Here is a 20441-nt window from a genome sequence, read left to right on the forward strand (position 1 = left end):
ATATAAAGAATTAATTGCAAAAAAAGTTATACACAACCTCAACTCATATGGGACTACCCCCTGAATTTAAGCATATTAATTAGGGGAGGAAAAGAAACTAACCAGGATTTTCTTAGTAGCGGCGAGCGAAAAGAAATCAGTTCAGCACTAAGTCACTTTGTCTATATGGCAAATGTGAGATGCAGTGTATGGAGCGTCAATATTCTAGTATGAGAAATTAACGATTTAAGTCCTTCTTAAATGAGGCCATTTACCCATAGAGGGTGCCAGGCCCGTATAACGTTAATGATTACTAGATGATGTTTCCAAAGAGTCGTGTTGCTTGATAGTGCAGCACTAAGTGGGTGGTAAACTCCATCTAAAACTAAATATAACCATGAGACCGATAGTAAACAAGTACCGTGAGGGAAAGTTGAAAAGAACTCTGAATAGAGAGTTAAACAGTACGTGAAACTGCTTAGAGGTTAAGCCCGATGAACCTGAATATCCGTTATGGAAAATTCATCATTAAAATTGTAATATTTAAACAATATTATGATAATAGTGTGCATTTTTTCCATATAAGGACATTGTAATCTATTAGCATACAAAATTTATCATAAAATATAACTTATAGTTTATTCAAATTAATTTGCTTGCATTTTAACACAGAATAAATGTTATTAATTTGATAAAGTGCTGATAGATTTATATGAATACAGTGCGTTAATTTTTCGGAATTATATAATGGCATAATTATCATTGATTTTTGTGTTTATTATATGCACTTGTATGATTAACAATGCGAAAGATTCAGGATACCTTCGGGACCCGTCTTGAAACACGGACCAAGGAGTCTAACATATGTGCAAGTTATTGGGATATAAACCTAATAGCGTAATTAACTTGACTAATAATGGGATTAGTTTTTTAACTATTTATAGCTAATTAACACAATCCCGGGGCGTTCTATATAGTTATGTATAATGATATTTATATTATTTATGCCTCTAACTGGAACGTACCTTGAGCATATATGCTGTGACCCGAAAGATGGTGAACTATACTTGATCAGGTTGAAGTCAGGGGAAACCCTGATGGAAGACCGAAACAGTTCTGACGTGCAAATCGATTGTCAGAATTGAGTATAGGGGCGAAAGACCAATCGAACCATCTAGTAGCTGGTTCCTTCCGAAGTTTCCCTCAGGATAGCTGGTGCATTTTAATGTTATATAAAATAATCTTATCTGGTAAAGCGAATGATTAGAGGCCTTAGGGTCGAAACGATCTTAACCTATTCTCAAACTTTAAATGGGTAAGAACCTTAACTTTCTTGATATGAAGTTCAAGGTTATGATATAATGTGCCCAGTGGGCCACTTTTGGTAAGCAGAACTGGCGCTGTGGGATGAACCAAACGTAATGTTACGGTGCCCAAATTAACAACTCATGCAGATACCATGAAAGGCGTTGGTTGCTTAAAACAGCAGGACGGTGATCATGGAAGTCGAAATCCGCTAAGGAGTGTGTAACAACTCACCTGCCGAAGCAACTAGCCCTTAAAATGGATGGCGCTTAAGTTGTATACCTATACATTACCGCTAAAGTAGATGATTTATATTACTTGTGATATAAATTTTGAAACTTTAGTGAGTAGGAAGGTACAATGGTATGCGTAGAAGTGTTTGGCGTAAGCCTGCATGGAGCTGCCATTGGTACAGATCTTGGTGGTAGTAGCAAATAATCGAATGAGACCTTGGAGGACTGAAGTGGAGAAGGGTTTCGTGTGAACAGTGGTTGATCACGAGTTAGTCGGTCCTAAGTTCAAGGCGAAAGCCGAAAATTTTCAAGTAAAACACAAATGCCATACAAATATAATTATATTATATAAATCAAGCTAATTAATATACTTGAATAATTTTGAACGAAAGGGAATACGGTTCCAATTCCGTAACCTGTTGAGTATCCGTTTGTTATTAAATATGGGCCTCGTGCTCATCCTGGCAACAGGAACGACCATAAAGAAGCCGTCGAGAGATATCGGAAGAGTTTTCTTTTCTGTTTTATAGCCGTACTACCATGGAAGTCTTTCGCAGAGAGATATGGTAGATGGGCTAGAAGAGCATGACATATACTGTTGTGTCGATATTTTCTCCTCGGACCTTGAAAATTTATGGTGGGGACACGCAAACTTCTCAACAGGCCGTACCAATATCCGCAGCTGGTCTCCAAGGTGAAGAGTCTCTAGTCGATAGAATAATGTAGGTAAGGGAAGTCGGCAAATTAGATCCGTAACTTCGGGATAAGGATTGGCTCTGAAGATTGAGATAGTCGGGCTTGATTGGGAAACAATAACATGGTTTATGTGCTCGTTCTGGGTAAATAGAGTGTCTGGCATTTATGTTGGTCACTTGTTCCCCGGATAGTTTAGTTACGTAGCCAATTGTGGAACTTTCTTGCTAAAATTTTTAAGAATACTAATTGGGTTAAACCAATTAGTTCTTATTAATTATAACGATTATCAATTAACAATCAATTCAGAACTGGCACGGACTTGGGGAATCCGACTGTCTAATTAAAACAAAGCATTGTGATGGCCCTAGCGGGTGTTGACACAATGTGATTTCTGCCCAGTGCTCTGAATGTCAAAGTGAAGAAATTCAAGTAAGCGCGGGTCAACGGCGGGAGTAACTATGACTCTCTTAAGGTAGCCAAATGCCTCGTCATCTAATTAGTGACGCGCATGAATGGATTAACGAGATTCCTACTGTCCCTATCTACACACACTCTAATCTGGCAGTGTAAGTAATCGTACCTGTTTATTTTTGCTCGATTCGAAAATTCGTGTTTTTGCGTTTCCTCAAAAGTTACATTGGCGGAAGTGGTATCAGACTCCGCGGTTTGGCTGCGCGGTCAAGTAGTGTTGCTCGCGTGATCATACACACGCCAGGAGCGGCGGAATACGCGTTTTCCTTTTGTGAACAATTGAAAGCATTTTTGGTAATTTATTTTGTTTTAAAAATTTGAGTCGAGCTGAAAAGGCTACTGGGCCTTAACAAAAATTGGGTGAGTGTATTTTTGAGTCCCATTTTTAACACCACCAAAGAGATGTCGGAGGGGGAGGATTCAATGAGCGAGGGCGAGATGCGCCTCGACGGTAAGCGCAGCCGAGGTAAGGTGCGAGACAACCCAAAAGCTAAGTTGATTGCGCTCGACGAGGAATCGTGGGCGAATATTGTTGAAACGGACAAGGACTGGGACGACCAACCAGAGGGTCGCCCTTCATCATCTGCATCGTCCGCGAAGGGAGCTAGGGCGAAGATTGTTACACCCGGCGGAGAAAAAAAGCGCTCCAAAGGACGTCCTATGACGTCATCGATGGTGGCATCGCGCGCAAAAGAGGTGAAGACTATCAAGACCACCGCTGACCCCGTCGCTGCTGCCAGTGCTGACGTCGCTACTAGCGCTGACGCCGCTGCTGACGCCGCTACTGCCGCCGCCGCTGGAGACGTCGTGAAGTATGACCACGCCATGGAGGTGGTGAGGGGTGGCCCCGGACGGATTTCCGCGGAAGTTGCGAAGATTCGCACCGAGCTTATACTTGACACCAGCGTTATCGTGAGGAGCTCCACCAGGGAGCTGCTACTCGTCGTGGCCAAATATGAGGCCCTTATTTCGGCGCTCGCGCTGCGTAACGTGGTCCTGGAAGACCGATATCGGCAGTCCAAGAAGGCACCACCGCCGCCGCCGCCGCCGACTACCCAACCTGCTGCCCCGCGGATGCCCTCTGCATATGCCTCTGCATATCCAAGCCTCCCGATGCCATCCGCCGTTCCGGTCCCGATGCCGCGAAAACCGCGCGAGACCTGGTCGGCCATTGTCCACAGTTCCGACCCGAAAATTTCGGGTAAGGAGCTGGCGGAAAAAGTCAGAAAGGAGATTGCTCCCTCGCTAGGAGTACGTCTGCATGAGGTGAGAGGGCTGGCGCGTGGCGGTGCCATCATCCGCACCCCATCGTCCGGCGAGATACAAAAGGTGGTCGCCAACAAGAAGTTTGTAGAAGCTGGCCTAGAGGTGAAGCAAAGCCCAGCGCAAACGCCGAAAATTGTGGTCAGCAACGTTGACACTGCGACGCCGCCGGATGAGTTCATGAGCGAGTTGTACAAAAACAACTTCGCTGACAAGATGACTCTGGAGTCGTATAAAAAGCAGGTGCGACTGGAGAAGTCGTGGTCGCAGGCGGACGGCGCCACAGTTAATGTGACGCTGGAAGTAAGCACCACGGCCCTCGACGTGCTCGACGGCGGAAAGGCCTATATTGGCTGGTTCGCCTACAACTGCCGGGCGTTGGTGCGCACATACGCGTGCCACAGATGTGTTGGTTTTGACCACAAGATAAAAGACTGCCGATACAAGGAGAATGTCTGCCGGCAGTGCGGACAGACTGGCCACAGTGCGCGCGCATGTCAGAACCCGGTGGACTGCCGGAATTGCCGTTTTAAGGGCTACCAGTCGGGGCACCACATGCTGTCCCCTGGATGTCCGGTATACGCGGCGGTGCTTGCAAGGGTGAACTCTAGACATTAATGTTTAGGTTCATCCAAGCTAACTGTGGTCGAGGCCGTTGCGCTGTCATCGAGCTTGCCAAGCAGATGAGAGATGCTGGCCACCTGTTCGCACTAGTCCAGGAGCCCTACGTGGACGCTGGCAAGCGACTCACTGGACTGCCTGGAGGAATGAGGATATTCGCCGATAGGAGGAAGAAAGCTGCCATCATCGTGGACGACCCATCTGCCATCTGCATGCCCATCGAGGCTTTGACGACGGACTACGGAGTGTGCGTGAGTGTCACAGGAAGATATGGCACAATCTTTCTGGCCTCCGTATACTGCCAGCATCTAGCTGCTCTGGAGCCCTACACTGACTACCTGGATACGGTTCTGCTATTAGCTAGCAGAACACCGACAATCCTCGGACTTGATGCTAACGCAGTCTCCCCTATGTGGTTCAGCAAATCCCCAGACAACTCTGGAGACCGCCTGAACCGCGAACGGGGACAGCTCATGAACGAGTGGATAATTGCAAGCGGTGCCAGTGTACTGAATACGGCCAGCCAGGTGTTCACGTTCGATAATCACCGCTCTAGAAGTGATATCGACGTGACCTTCGCCAACGAAGCGGCGCGAGTATGGGCAACCTACGATTGGAGAGTTGACTTCTGGGAGCTGAGTGACCACAACATTATCACTGTTGAGGTTACTCCAGATCCGAGCAGTACCGTTGAGAGCCTAGCTCCGGTACCGCAATGGAAGCTCTCCAATGCAAGTTGGCGAAGATTCAGTGTAGAGTTAAGGAGTGCAGCACAGAGTCTCGAGGAACTGGAGGAATCGCCATTGGACGACCATGTGTCTGCCCTTCGCTCCATCGTACACGATGTGTGCGACAGGGTGATAGGGCGCAGGATACCTGCAGCGAGGGGAAACGTAATATGGTGGAATCCTGAGCTGAGTACCAAGCGCCAAGAGGTCCGGAGACTGAGGCGTAGGCTGCAGGCAGCTCGCCGGAGTGGCACCGACGATGCTGAGCAACTTGCCGCTGGACTGAGATTTGCCTCAGGCCAGTACAAGAAGCTTATCTTGACGACAAAGGAGCAAAACTGGCGGGACTTCGTGGGACGGCACAAGGATGATCCATGGGGGCACGTATACCGAATATGCCGAGGCCGGAAGAAGACAGCCGATCTCGGATGTCTCCGGTCGAACGGCGCACTTTCCGTAACTTGGCACGACTGCGCAAGTGTGCTCCTCCGCAACTTTTTCCCTGTTGCGGAGTCGACGACACGAGAAGACATACCCCCTGGTGCCCCACCGATCCTCGAAGCCTTCGAGGTGGCAACCAGCGTCGCGAGGCTGAGAAGCCGGCGATCGCCGGGTATGGATGGCATCACGGGCGGTATTGTCAAGGAGGTATGGCGTGCCATCCCTCAGCACCTGACGAAGCTGTACTCTCGGTGCATCTCGGAAGGATACTTTCCGGCCGAGTGGAAGCACCCGAGAGTGATACCGCTGGTAAAGGGGCCAGATAAGGACAGGAGCGATCCTGCCTCTTATCGCGGCATATGCCTTTTGCCAGTGTTCGGAAAGGCGCTTGAGGGAATCATGGTGAATCGGCTGAAGGATGTGCTACCGGATGGCTGCAGATGGCAATTCGGATTCAGGCCTGGACGCTGCGTGGAGGATGCGTGGATGCACGCCAAAAACACCGTCGCCAACAGTCGCGAGAGGAGGGTCCTTGGAATCTTTGTCGATTTCAAGGGAGCCTTCGACAACGTGGAGTGGAGTGCGGTGCTGGATCGGCTTGTCGACGTAGGCTGTCGAGAAATCGACTTGTGGAAAAGCTATTTTTCCGGCCGTAGCGCAAGCATCATCAGCAGGTATGAAGCAGCCACAGTTGCGGTTACACGGGGCTGCCCGCAAGGGTCCGTCAGTGGTCCATTTATTTGGAATTTACTGATGGATGTGCTGCTTCAGCGCTTGGAGCCACATTGTGCTCTGAGCGCGTTTGCAGATGATCTTCTGCTTTTCGTCGACGGGAATTCCCGTGCCGATCTGGAGCGGAAGGGCGAGCAGTTGATGGACATCGTGGGAGCCTGGGGAGCTGAGGTTGGAGTGAGTGTGTCAACCAGCAAGACGGCAATAATGTTGCTGAAAGGACAGCTTTCACGCACGAGGAGACCGACGGTACGGTTTGCTGGAGCAAGCCTGCCTTACGTCACCAAATGCCGGTACCTTGGCATCTTAGTCGGCGAGCGGTTGAGTTTTCTCCCGCATATCTCTGCTCTCAGAGATCGGCTGGCTGGAGTTGCCGGAGGACTAGCGCGGGTGCTTCGAGTCGATTGGGGGCTCAGCTCCCGTGCTAAGAGGACGATTTACAGCGGACTCATGGTCCCCTGTGCACTCTTTGGTGCCTCGGTCTGGTACAAGGCGGCGAGTAGGGGCAAGTCCCTTAAACTCCTCACCTCGTGCCAGAGGTCCATCCTTTTAGGATGCCTACCGGTATGCCGCACAGTGTCCACGGTGGCACTGCAGGTGCTTGCTGGTGCTCCTCCAATGGATCTGGATGCTCACAGGATCGCCGTGAAGTTCAAGCTGAGGAAGGATGTCCCCCTGGATGAGAGCGACTGGCTCCACGGACAGGACCTGTCCGTGTTGGACTGGAAAGCTAAGATGGCGCTGCTAGACGAACGTCTGCTAAATGAGTGGCAACTCAGATGGGATCGCGCGGAACACGGCTCCGTGACTCGCGAGTTTTTCCCAGAGGCAGCGTTCGTCTACAAGAGGAAAGACTTTGTCTTTACCCTCAAAGCCGGATTCTTGCTGACAGGACACGGGTCGATGAACGCATTTCTGCAAGGCAGGACCCTCAGCACCACGACCGCATGCTCATGTGGCGTGGCAAGAGAGGACTGGCGCCACATACTGTGTGAATGCCGCCTGTACAACGATTTGCGGGACCTGGATGCCCTTGGAGTCGTTCGAGACCAGGGAAGATGGATCGTCGCGGGAGTAGTCGAGACCCCAGAACGGATGCGTCTCCTAGGAGTTTTTGCCGATGCTGCCTTCTCGAGGCGAAGGATGGATGCGACGAGGGAGGAACCACAGGCGCCGGGACGTTAGTCCCACACCTCTTTTGCCGTGTGGTAGCGGCGAAGAATACTGCCACAGCCTGCCATAGCTTGTCGTAGGAGGCGACTAATATGGCAATGGTTGCCCCATCCGAGCTTGTCGGAGCTGAAGGGGTGAGGCTCACCGAGCCTGTAATTTCGGTACCACGGGTTGAGCAGCTCCAAGGCTGCTCATTGAGGTTGGCCCCCTTGTGGGAGTATCGTGGTGGCTGTGGTTGACACCTATATCGCGGGTAGAGTCCTCGGGCTCGACGTGGATGTTGCGTTATACAACTCGGGTGCTGTGACCCACAGAACAGTAGAGATTTTAGATAGATCTCGCCCCTACGCAAGGGGGAGTGCTTGCCCGACAAGTAAGTACTCGAATTGCTACTGGGGTGGATGCTATGTACATAGCTATAGCTTCTAGTCCGGGGCGTTGGTCTGGCGCTTAACCTAGACCCGTGCATTATATACTCACTTGTGGGTATATTAGAATGCCGTGGTTGTAATCCCTTCATTGTGGAACACGCCACGTAAAACAAGTTCGGAGGGATCCGAGACACACCTGTCCCTATCTACTATCTAGCGAAACCACAGCCAAGGGAACGGGCTTGGAATAATTAGCGGGGAAAGAAGACCCTTTTGAGCTTGACTCTAATCTGGCAGTGTAAGGAGACATAAGAGGTGTAGAATAAGTGGGAGATATTAGACTTCGGTTTGGTATCGCCAATGAAATACCACTACTCTTATTGTTTCCTTACTTACTTGATTAAATGGAACGTGTATCATTTCCTAGCCATTATACGGATATATTTATTATATCTTATGGTATTGGGTTTTGATGCAAGCTTCTTGATCAAAGTATCACGAGTTTGTTATATAATCGCAAACAAATTCTTTAATAAAACGGTGCATTTATGTATTTTTGATTTGAAAATTTGGTATAACTCCAATTACTCAGGTATGATCCAATTCAAGGACATTGCCAGGTAGGGAGTTTGACTGGGGCGGTACATCTCTCAAATAATAACGGAGGTGTCCCAAGGCCAGCTCAGTGCGGACAGAAACCACACATAGAGCAAAAGGGCAAATGCTGACTTGATCTCGGTGTTCAGTACACACAGGGACAGCAAAAGCTCGGCCTATCGATCCTTTTGGTTTAAAGAGTTTTTAACAAGAGGTGTCAGAAAAGTTACCATAGGGATAACTGGCTTGTGGCGGCCAAGCGTTCATAGCGACGTCGCTTTTTGATCCTTCGATGTCGGCTCTTCCTATCATTGTGAAGCAAAATTCACCAAGCGTTGGATTGTTCACCCATGCAAGGGAACGTGAGCTGGGTTTAGACCGTCGTGAGACAGGTTAGTTTTACCCTACTAATGACAAAACGTTGTTGCGACAGCATTCCTGCGTAGTACGAGAGGAACCGCAGGTACGGACCAATGGCACAATACTTGTTCGAGCGAACAGTGGTATGACGCTACGTCCGTTGGATTATGCCTGAACGCCTCTAAGGTCGTATCCGTGCTGGACTGCAATGATAAATAAGGGGCAATTTGCATTGTATGGCTTCTAAACCATTTAAAGTTTATAATTTACTTTATAAACGACAATGGATGTGATGCCAATGTAATTTGTAACATAGTAAATTGGGAGGATCTTTGATCACCTGATGCCGCGCTAGTTACATATAAAAGCATTATTTAATACAATGACAAAGCCTAGAATCAATTGTAAACGACTTTTGTAACAGGCAAGGTGTTGTAAGTGGTTGAGCAGCTGCCATACTGCGATCCACTGAAGCTTATCCTTTGCTTGATGATTCGATAATAAAGATGTTGCAAGCGGGCATAATCATTATGCTTGCTTGCAGCATCGCACGCCACTTTGTTTGTGGTGTGTAAGGTAGGGAAGAAGAAATATAAAAGACCTAAATTGGAAACATCAATATATAAGTAAATATTGAACAAACAAAATGTATCGTCATCTTATTAGTGACGCGATGATAAAGTGGCAAACATATTCCATGTATAAATATTCCTATGGTATTAAAATTCAAGTAAAGAGGACATATATAAAAGTTTGTATATATGGTTCATTCAATGGTAGCAGCGGTTGGTTGGTTGGTGTCTGCTCCTCTTATTGTTCAAAACTTATGTTATGGTAGCAAGTCTATATCGTCATATTATTAGTGAAGCGAAAAAGTAGTGGCAAAACATATTCCATGTATAAATAAATATTCCTATGGTATTGAAATTCAAGTAAAGAGGCCATTCAAGTAAAGAGGACTTATATAAATATAAGTATATATAATGGTAGCAGCGCGGTTGGTTGGTTGGTGTGTCTGCTCCTCTTATTGTTCAAAACTTATGTTATGGTAGCAAGACTGTATCGTCATATTATTAGTGACGCGAAAAAGTAGTGGCAAAACATATTCCATGTATAAATATTCCTATGGTATTGAAATTCAACTAAAGAGGACATATAAAATTACTATCAATGGTAGCAGTGGTTGGTTGGTTGGTGGTTGGTTGGCGGCTGCTCCTATTATTGTTCAAGACTTATGTTATGGTAGCAAGTCTGTATCGTCATATTAATTATTAGTGACGCGAAAAAGTAGTGGAAATCATATTCCATGTATAAATAGATTCCTATGGTAATGAAATTTTCAAGTAAAGAGAGGACCATTCAAGTAAGAGGACATATAAAAAGTAAGTATATGTTCCTCCAATGGTAGCAGTGGTTGGTTGGTTGGCGGCTGATCCTCTTATTGTTCAAAACTTATTTTATCAATATGAGTTTGGCAATACAATAAAGAAGACCAATCTAATCCATATAAAACTAAATGTATTATATGGATATGCTTAGGAAACCCATATATTCATAAAAAAAAATTATGTATAGAAAATTATACATATATCTTTTATATAAATGAATCGTATGGATATCGCCTTATGGTAGGTATAATAACTTTTTAAGGCATAATAATGTATAATATAGAAAATATACATTGAAATATAAATGCATTTTTATAGATATGGCGGCATATAAGTGCCATATACACAAGAATAAATAATAGAATTTACCAATATATAATTAAAATGAGATATATAAACCTAGTGAGGGGCTGCACTAGTATATGAATCGTATGGATATGGCTTATAGGTATAATACCTATAAGGCATAATAATGTATAATATAATAAATATAAATTAAGATATGAATGAATTATATAAATATGGCATAGAAATGCCATATACATACATAAGAATAAATGGTAGAATTTACCCATATATCACTGAAACACGATATATAAACCTAATGATAGCTGGCACTAGTACTGTAAACATGCACGCAATAGTGCGTGGGGTAAAAAACTACTATAGGGAGGTGGTCGTTGGCGGGCCCCTCCTCGTATTGGTCAAAACTTATGTTATGCATATGAATTTGTCAATACTATATAGAACGCCAAGCATATCCATATAAACTATGGATATGCATAGAAATCCATACAAAAGTAAAAAAAAATTATGTATAGAAAAATATACATATATTTATATAAGTGAATCGTATGGATATGGCTTATAGGTATAATACCTATAAGGCATAATAATGTATAACAAGTAAATATACATTGAAATGTGAATGCATTGTATGGATATGGCATATAAATGCCATATATATAGAAATAAATTGTATATCAATGATATAACAATTATAAACCTAGTGAGGGGCGGCACTAGTGAATGAATCGTATGGATATGGCTTATAGGTATAATACCTATAAGGCATAATAATGTATAATATAATAAATATACATTAAGATATGAATGGATTGTATAAATATGGCATAGAAATGCCATATACATAAGAATAAATGGTAGAATTTACCCATATATCACTGAAACATGATATATAAACCTAGTGATAGCTGGCACTAGTACTGTAAACAGGCACGCAGTAGTGCGTGGGGTAAAAAACTACTATAGGGAGGTGGTCGTTGGCGGGCCCCTCCTCGTATTGGTCAAAACTTATGTTATGCGTAAACATATGATTTTGTCAATACTATAAAGAAAACTTGTTTTGTACATACAAAACTAAATGAATTATATGGATATTGAAAAATAAATGGCATTATATCCATATAATGAAAATATACTTGTATTCTCTTATTATAAGAGAGAATACCGTATAGTTGGTTGGCAAAGACAATTGAAAATACCCGAATTGCAGATGATGGGTTCAAAAACTACTATAGGGTGGTGTAGCAAATAATATGAAGATGATATATCCATATAATGGATATACACTAGTATTCTCTTATTATAATAGAGAATACCATATAAATGGTTGGCAAAGACAATTGAAAATACCCGAATTGAAGTTGACGGGTTCAAAAACTATTATAGGGTGATGTAGCAAATAAAATAATGAAGATATATCCATATAATGGAATTATATGTGTATTCTCTTATTATATGAGAGAGTACCAAACGGTTGATTGGCAAAGACAATTGAAAATACCCGAATTAAAGATATTGGGTCCAAAAACTACTATAGGATGGTCAATGGGCCGGCCATCTACTATTGACGTGACAAAATACTGTCTGTCGGTAGAGAAGATATTAATCCGTCAAATTTGTTTCTTTATTCATTTATGAATATGAGACTTGGCTCCACGGTTAATATTTTAAGCCCAAAGATAATAATGTTGAAACAAAGGCCAAGGTTTCTATTATACATAGAATAACAAATTGTTTCCGAACTTTATCGTTAATCCAAATAAATAATTACAATTGAGGCAGGCTAATAATGATATATATTTTGTATTGATAATCTTGATATATATGTATATTGGTCTGCCATTATCACATACTGAGTTATGTGATAATTCCCTGCGGGGATAAATTAAAAGAGGTGTCCCTATATTAAAAGAAAATAATATATATATATATTATTTTTTCTAACTTACATATCATATATGCGCTCGGTTTTATATTATATATTACCAAAGAGTCTTATATGAATATATACAGATAAATTTTAAATTTATCATCAAAATACAAATGATTTAATTCAATATTTTATATTGGTTAAACAAAAATTGTACATGTGTGGATACAATAATGACGTATGTCGAACAAAAAAGATATTTTAGAATGAAATATGCAAATATAAAGAAAATTATTACGTATTACGAAAAAAAATATTGTGTTTTTAACATCAATAATTAAAAAACTTGTTATTATTAGTGGCGGAACAAGTATATATTGTGAAAACAACAAACGTATACGAATGCTATATAAAAATGGCCGTATTCGATAGAAAACAATCTATAAAATTTATATTGCTAATTTCTATTCAAAAATATGAATGAAATATGAATAAAAACATTATTCTGGTTGATCCTGCCAGTAGTTATATGCTTGTCTCAAAGATTAAGCCATGCATGTCTAAGTACACACGAATTAAAAGTGAAACCGCAAAAGGCTCATTATATCAGTTATGGTTCCTTAGATCGTTAACAGTTACTTGGATAACTGTGGTAATTCTAGAGCTAATACATGCAATTAAAACATGAACCTTATGGGACATGTGCTTTTATTAGGCTAAAACCAAGCGATCGCAAGATCGTTATATTGGTTGAACTCTAGATAACATGCAGATCGTATGGTCTTGTACCGACGACAGATCTTTCAAATGTCTGCCCTATCAACTTTTGATGGTAGTATCTAGGACTACCATGGTTGCAACGGGTAACGGGGAATCAGGGTTCGATTCCGGAGAGGGAGCCTGAGAAACGGCTACCACATCTAAGGAAGGCAGCAGGCGCGTAAATTACCCACTCCCAGCTCGGGGAGGTAGTGACGAAAAATAACAATACAGGACTCATATCCGAGGCCCTGTAATTGGAATGAGTACACTTTAAATCCTTTAACAAGGACCAATTGGAGGGCAAGTCTGGTGCCAGCAGCCGCGGTAATTCCAGCTCCAATAGCGTATATTAAAGTTGTTGCGGTTAAAACGTTCGTAGTTGAACTTGTGCTTCATACGGGTAGTACAACTTACAATTGTGGTTAGTACTATACCTTTATGTATGTAAGCGTATTACCGGTGGAGTTCTTACATGTGCTTAGATACTTGTATTTTTTCATATGTTCCTCCTATTTAAAAACCTGCATTAGTGCTCTTAAACGAGTGTTATTGTGGGCCGGTACAATTACTTTGAACAAATTAGAGTGCTTAAAGCAGGCTTCAAATGCCTGAATATTCTGTGCATGGGATAATGAAATAAGACCTCTGTTCTGCTTTCATTGGTTTTCAGATCAAGAGGTAATGATTAATAGAAGCAGTTTGGGGGCATTAGTATTACGACGCGAGAGGTGAAATTCTTGGACCGTCGTAAGACTAACTTAAGCGAAAGCATTTGCCAAAGATGTTTTCATTAATCAAGAACGAAAGTTAGAGGTTCGAAGGCGATCAGATACCGCCCTAGTTCTAACCATAAACGATGCCAGCTAGCAATTGGGTGTAGCTACTTTTATGGCTCTCTCAGTCGCTTCCCGGGAAACCAAAGCTTTTGGGCTCCGGGGGAAGTATGGTTGCAAAGCTGAAACTTAAAGGAATTGACGGAAGGGCACCACCAGGAGTGGAGCCTGCGGCTTAATTTGACTCAACACGGGAAAACTTACCAGGTCCGAACATAAGTGTGTAAGACAGATTGATAGCTCTTTCTCGAATCTATGGGTGGTGGTGCATGGCCGTTCTTAGTTCGTGGAGTGATTTGTCTGGTTAATTCCGATAACGAACGAGACTCAAATATATTAAATAGATATCTTCAGGATTATGGTGTTGAAGCTTATATAGCCTTCATTCATGGTGGCAGTAAAATGTTTATTGTGTTTGAATGTGTTTATATAAGTGGAGCCGTACCTGTTGGTTTGTCCCATTATAAGGACACTAGCTTCTTAAATGGACAAATTGCGTCTAGCAATAATGAGATTGAGCAATAACAGGTCTGTGATGCCCTTAGATGTCCTGGGCTGCACGCGCGCTACAATGAAAGTATCAACGTGTATTTCCTAGACCGAGAGGTCCGGGTAAACCGCTGAACCACTTTCATGCTTGGGATTGTGAACTGAAACTGTTCACATGAACTTGGAATTCCCAGTAAGTGTGAGTCATTAACTCGCATTGATTACGTCCCTGCCCTTTGTACACACCGCCCGTCGCTACTACCGATTGAATTATTTAGTGAGGTCTCCGGACGTGATCACTGTGACGCCTTGTGTGTTACGGTTGTTTCGCAAAAGTTGACCGAACTTGATTATTTAGAGGAAGTAAAAGTCGTAACAAGGTTTCCGTAGGTGAACCTGCGGAAGGATCATTATTGTTTAATATCCTTACCGTTAATAAAAAAATTTGTTTTTATTATAATAATATAATATATTATAGTAATACAAATAAAATATAAATTGCCAAAAATATGATCTTTTATAGATCAAATATAAAATTTCGAACAAGCAAATCGAAATAATAATTGTAATAATAAATATATTATTGCATTAAATAAGAGATAAATAAATAAGCAAAAGCAAACAAATAACAAATTCGAACAAGCAAATCGAAATTATTAAATTTATTTAATATTATTATTATATTGTATATTAAATGCAATTAATTAATAAAACACTGTGTGTATATGGACCATAATATACACGCGTTGCGATATGTATTGTTCATCTCAGTTATGCGCATACATTGGATAATGCAACAACCTAAAATGTACAATGTTGTACCTGATTATTACAGGTTAATGTTTTATATAAATTTCAATATATATCGCTAAAAAAAAGTATTAATACCGTAAATGCCATTTAAAAAATACTTGATATATTATTGGTTATATGAAACTAAGACATTTCGCAGCATTCGTTTTAGGTATAAAAATCAATTTATTGAAGGAATTGATATATGCCAGTAAAATGGTGTATTTTTAATTTCTTTCAATAAAAACATATATGACAAAATTACCAAACCAATATATAAAACTCTAAGCGGTGGATCACTCGGCTCATGGGTCGATGAAGAACGCAGCAAACTGTGCGTCATCGTGTGAACTGCAGGACACATGAACATCGACATTTTGAACGCATATCGCAGTCCATGCTGTTATGTACTTTAATTAATTTTATAGTGCTGCTTGGACTACATATGGTTGAGGGTTGTAAGACTATGCTAATTAAGTTGTTTATATAAATTTTATAATGAAATTTTATAAGCATATGGTATATTATTGGATAATAATAATTTAATTATTATATTATTCATAATATTAACAAATATATGAAAAACATTATCTCACATTAGTAAATAATTTGAATGTGAAAAACGAAGAGAAATATTTTCTTTTTCAATCAAATAATACTGAGAAATGTCTAGCATAAAAAATTTATCTAGAATTGTCTCTTATTAAAGATTAGTAAATAGAAAGCCGTTGACAATATTATTATTCTTCGTTGATTCGTTAGACCAAACAAATGCCATACAAATATATAAAATATATAACGAATTTAATAAAATGTTTTATCATTATATATAAAGAATTAATTGCAAAAAAAGTTATACACAACCTCAACTCATATGGGACTACCCCCTGAATTTAAGCATATTAATTAGGGGAGGAAAAGAAACTAACCAGGATTTTCTTAGTAGCGGCGAGCGAAAAGAAATCAGTTCAGCACTAAGTCACTTTGTCTATATGGCAAATGTGAGATGCAGTGTATGGAGCGTCAATATTCTAGTATGAGAAATTAACGATTTAAGTCCTTCTTAAATGAGGCCATTTACCCATAGAGGGTGCCAGGCCCGTATAACGTTAATGATTACTAGATGATGTTTCCAAAGAGTCGTGTTGCTTGATAGTGCAGCACTAAGTGGGTGGTAAACTCCATCTAAAACTAAATATAACCATGAGACCGATAGTAAACAAGTACCGTGAGGGAAAGTTGAAAAGAACTCTGAATAGAGAGTTAAACAGTACGTGAAACTGCTTAGAGGTTAAGCCCGATGAACCTGAATATCCGTTATGGAAAATTCATCATTAAAATTGTAATATTTAAACAATATTATGATAATAGTGTGCATTTTTTCCATATAAGGACATTGTAATCTATTAGCATACAAAATTTATCATAAAATATAACTTATAGTTTATTCAAATTAATTTGCTTGCATTTTAACACAGAATAAATGTTATTAATTTGATAAAGTGCTGATAGATTTATATGAATACAGTGCGTTAATTTTTCGGAATTATATAATGGCATAATTATCATTGATTTTTGTGTTTATTATATGCACTTGTATGATTAACAATGCGAAAGATTCAGGATACCTTCGGGACCCGTCTTGAAACACGGACCAAGGAGTCTAACATATGTGCAAGTTATTGGGATATAAACCTAATAGCGTAATTAACTTGACTAATAATGGGATTAGTTTTTTAACTATTTATAGCTAATTAACACAATCCCGGGGCGTTCTATATAGTTATGTATAATGATATTTATATTATTTATGCCTCTAACTGGAACGTACCTTGAGCATATATGCTGTGACCCGAAAGATGGTGAACTATACTTGATCAGGTTGAAGTCAGGGGAAACCCTGATGGAAGACCGAAACAGTTCTGACGTGCAAATCGATTGTCAGAATTGAGTATAGGGGCGAAAGACCAATCGAACCATCTAGTAGCTGGTTCCTTCCGAAGTTTCCCTCAGGATAGCTGGTGCATTTTAATGTTATATAAAATAATCTTATCTGGTAAAGCGAATGATTAGAGGCCTTAGGGTCGAAACGATCTTAACCTATTCTCAAACTTTAAATGGGTAAGAACCTTAACTTTCTTGATATGAAGTTCAAGGTTATGATATAATGTGCCCAGTGGGCCACTTTTGGTAAGCAGAACTGGCGCTGTGGGATGAACCAAACGTAATGTTACGGTGCCCAAATTAACAACTCATGCAGATACCATGAAAGGCGTTGGTTGCTTAAAACAGCAGGACGGTGATCATGGAAGTCGAAATCCGCTAAGGAGTGTGTAACAACTCACCTGCCGAAGCAACTAGCCCTTAAAATGGATGGCGCTTAAGTTGTATACCTATACATTACCGCTAAAGTAGATGATTTATATTACTTGTGATATAAATTTTGAAACTTTAGTGAGTAGGAAGGTACAATGGTATGCGTAGAAGTGTTTGGCGTAAGCCTGCATGGAGCTGCCATTGGTACAGATCTTGGTGGTAGTAGCAAATAATCGAATGAGACCTTGGAGGACTGAAGTGGAGAAGGGTTTCGTGTGAACAGTGGTTGATCACGAGTTAGTCGGTCCTAAGTTCAAGGCGAAAGCCGAAAATTTTCAAGTAAAACACAAATGCCATACAAATATAATTATATTATATAAATCAAGCTAATTAATATACTTGAATAATTTTGAACGAAAGGGAATACGGTTCCAATTCCGTAACCTGTTGAGTATCCGTTTGTTATTAAATATGGGCCTCGTGCTCATCCTGGCAACAGGAACGACCATAAAGAAGCCGTCGAGAGATATCGGAAGAGTTTTCTTTTCTGTTTTATAGCCGTACTACCATGGAAGTCTTTCGCAGAGAGATATGGTAGATGGGCTAGAAGAGCATGACATATACTGTTGTGTCGATATTTTCTCCTCGGACCTTGAAAATTTATGGTGGGGACACGCAAACTTCTCAACAGGCCGTACCAATATCCGCAGCTGGTCTCCAAGGTGAAGAGTCTCTAGTCGATAGAATAATGTAGGTAAGGGAAGTCGGCAAATTAGATCCGTAACTTCGGGATAAGGATTGGCTCTGAAGATTGAGATAGTCGGGCTTGATTGGGAAACAATAACATGGTTTATGTGCTCGTTCTGGGTAAATAGAGTGTCTGGCATTTATGTTGGTCACTTGTTCCCCGGATAGTTTAGTTACGTAGCCAATTGTGGAACTTTCTTGCTAAAATTTTTAAGAATACTAATTGGGTTAAACCAATTAGTTCTTATTAATTATAACGATTATCAATTAACAATCAATTCAGAACTGGCACGGACTTGGGGAATCCGACTGTCTAATTAAAACAAAGCATTGTGATGGCCCTAGCGGGTGTTGACACAATGTGATTTCTGCCCAGTGCTCTGAATGTCAAAGTGAAGAAATTCAAGTAAGCGCGGGTCAACGGCGGGAGTAACTATGACTCTCTTAAGGTAGCCAAATGCCTCGTCATCTAATTAGTGACGCGCATGAATGGATTAACGAGATTCCTACTGTCCCTATCTACTATCTAGCGAAACCACAGCCAAGGGAACGGGCTTGGAATAATTAGCGGGGAAAGAAGACCCTTTTGAGCTTGACTCTAATCTGGCAGTGTAAGGAGACATAAGAGGTGTAGAATAAGTGGGAGATATTAGACTTCGGTTTGGTATCGCCAATGAAATACCACTACTCTTATTGTTTCCTTACTTACTTGATTAAATGGAACGTGTATCATTTCCTAGCCATTATACGGATATATTTATTATATCTTATGGTATTGGGTTTTGATGCAAGCTTCTTGATCAAAGTATCACGAGTTTGTTATATAATCGCAAACAAATTCTTTAATAAAACGGTGCATTTATGTATTTTTGATTTGAAAATTTGGTATAACTCCAATTACTCAGGTATGATCCAATTCAAGGACATTGCCAGGTAGGGAGTTTGACTGGGGCGGTACATCTCTCAAATAATAACGGAGGTGTCCCAAGGCCAGCTCAGTGCGGACAGAAACCACACATAGAGCAAAAGGGCAAATGCTGACTTGATCTCGGTGTTCAGTACACACAGGGACAGCAAAAGCTCGGCCTATCGATCCTTTTGGTTTAAAGAGTTTTTAACAAGAGGTGTCAGAAAAGTTACCATAGGGATAACTGGCTTGTGGCGGCCAAGCGTTCATAGCGACGTCGCTTTTTGATCCTTCGATGTCGGCTCTTCCTATCATTGTGAAGCAAAATTCACCAAGCGTTGGATTGTTCACCCATGCAAGGGAACGTGAGCTGGGTTTAGACCGTCGTGAGACAGGTTAGTTTTACCCTACTAATGACAAAACGTTGTTGCGACAGCATTCCTGCGTAGTACGAGAGGAACCGCAGGTACGGACCAATGGCACAATACTTGTTCGAGCGAACAGTGGTATGACGCTACGTCCGTTGGATTATGCCTGAACGCCTCTAAGGTCGTATCCGTGCTGGACTGCAATGATAAATAAGGGGCAATTTGCATTGTATGGCTTCTAAACCATTTAAAGTTTATAATTTACTTTATAAACGACAATGGATGTGATGCCAATGTAATTTGTAACATAGTAAATTGGGAGGATCTTTGATCACCTGATGCCGCGCTAGTTACATATAAAAGCATTATTTAATACAATGACAAAGCCTAGAATCAATTGTAAACGACTTTTGTAACAGGCAAGGTGTTGTAAGTGGTTGAGCAGCTGCCATACTGCGATCCACTGAAGCTTATCCTTTGCTTGATGATTCGATAATAAAGATGTTGCAAGCGGGCATAATCATTATGCTTGCTTGCAGCATCGCACGCCACTTTGTTTGTGGTGTGTAAGGTAGGGAAGAAGAAATATAAAAGACCTAAATTGGAAACATCAATATATAAGTAAATATTGAACAAACAAAATGTATCGTCATCTTATTAGTGACGCGATGATAAAGTGGCAAACATATTCCA

The 20441-nt window shown here is 41.3% G+C and overlaps 3 non-coding genes and 1 pseudogene across 3 annotated transcripts; all 4 read left to right on the forward strand.

Annotated features, from left to right (window-relative positions):
* The first annotated feature begins 33 nt into the window (after positions 1-33).
* Positions 34-9468, forward strand: LOC119562654 (annotated as a pseudogene).
* A 3568-nt stretch (positions 9469-13036) lies between these two features.
* On the forward strand, positions 13037-15031 carry LOC119562676. The gene has a single exon (XR_005221944.1). It is a non-coding gene; the product is annotated as a small subunit ribosomal RNA (ribosomal RNA).
* A 659-nt stretch (positions 15032-15690) lies between these two features.
* LOC119562679 lies at positions 15691-15869 on the forward strand. Its single transcript, XR_005221947.1, has one exon. It is a non-coding gene; the product is annotated as a 5.8S ribosomal RNA (ribosomal RNA).
* A 401-nt stretch (positions 15870-16270) lies between these two features.
* LOC119562696 lies at positions 16271-20241 on the forward strand. Its single transcript, XR_005221964.1, has one exon. It is a non-coding gene; the product is annotated as a large subunit ribosomal RNA (ribosomal RNA).
* The last annotated feature ends 200 nt before the right edge of the window (positions 20242-20441 follow it).

Source organism: Drosophila subpulchrella, unplaced genomic scaffold (genome assembly GCF_014743375.2).
Source record: "Drosophila subpulchrella strain 33 F10 #4 breed RU33 unplaced genomic scaffold, RU_Dsub_v1.1 Primary Assembly Seq82, whole genome shotgun sequence".
NCBI lineage: Eukaryota > Metazoa > Arthropoda > Insecta > Diptera > Drosophilidae > Drosophila > Drosophila subpulchrella.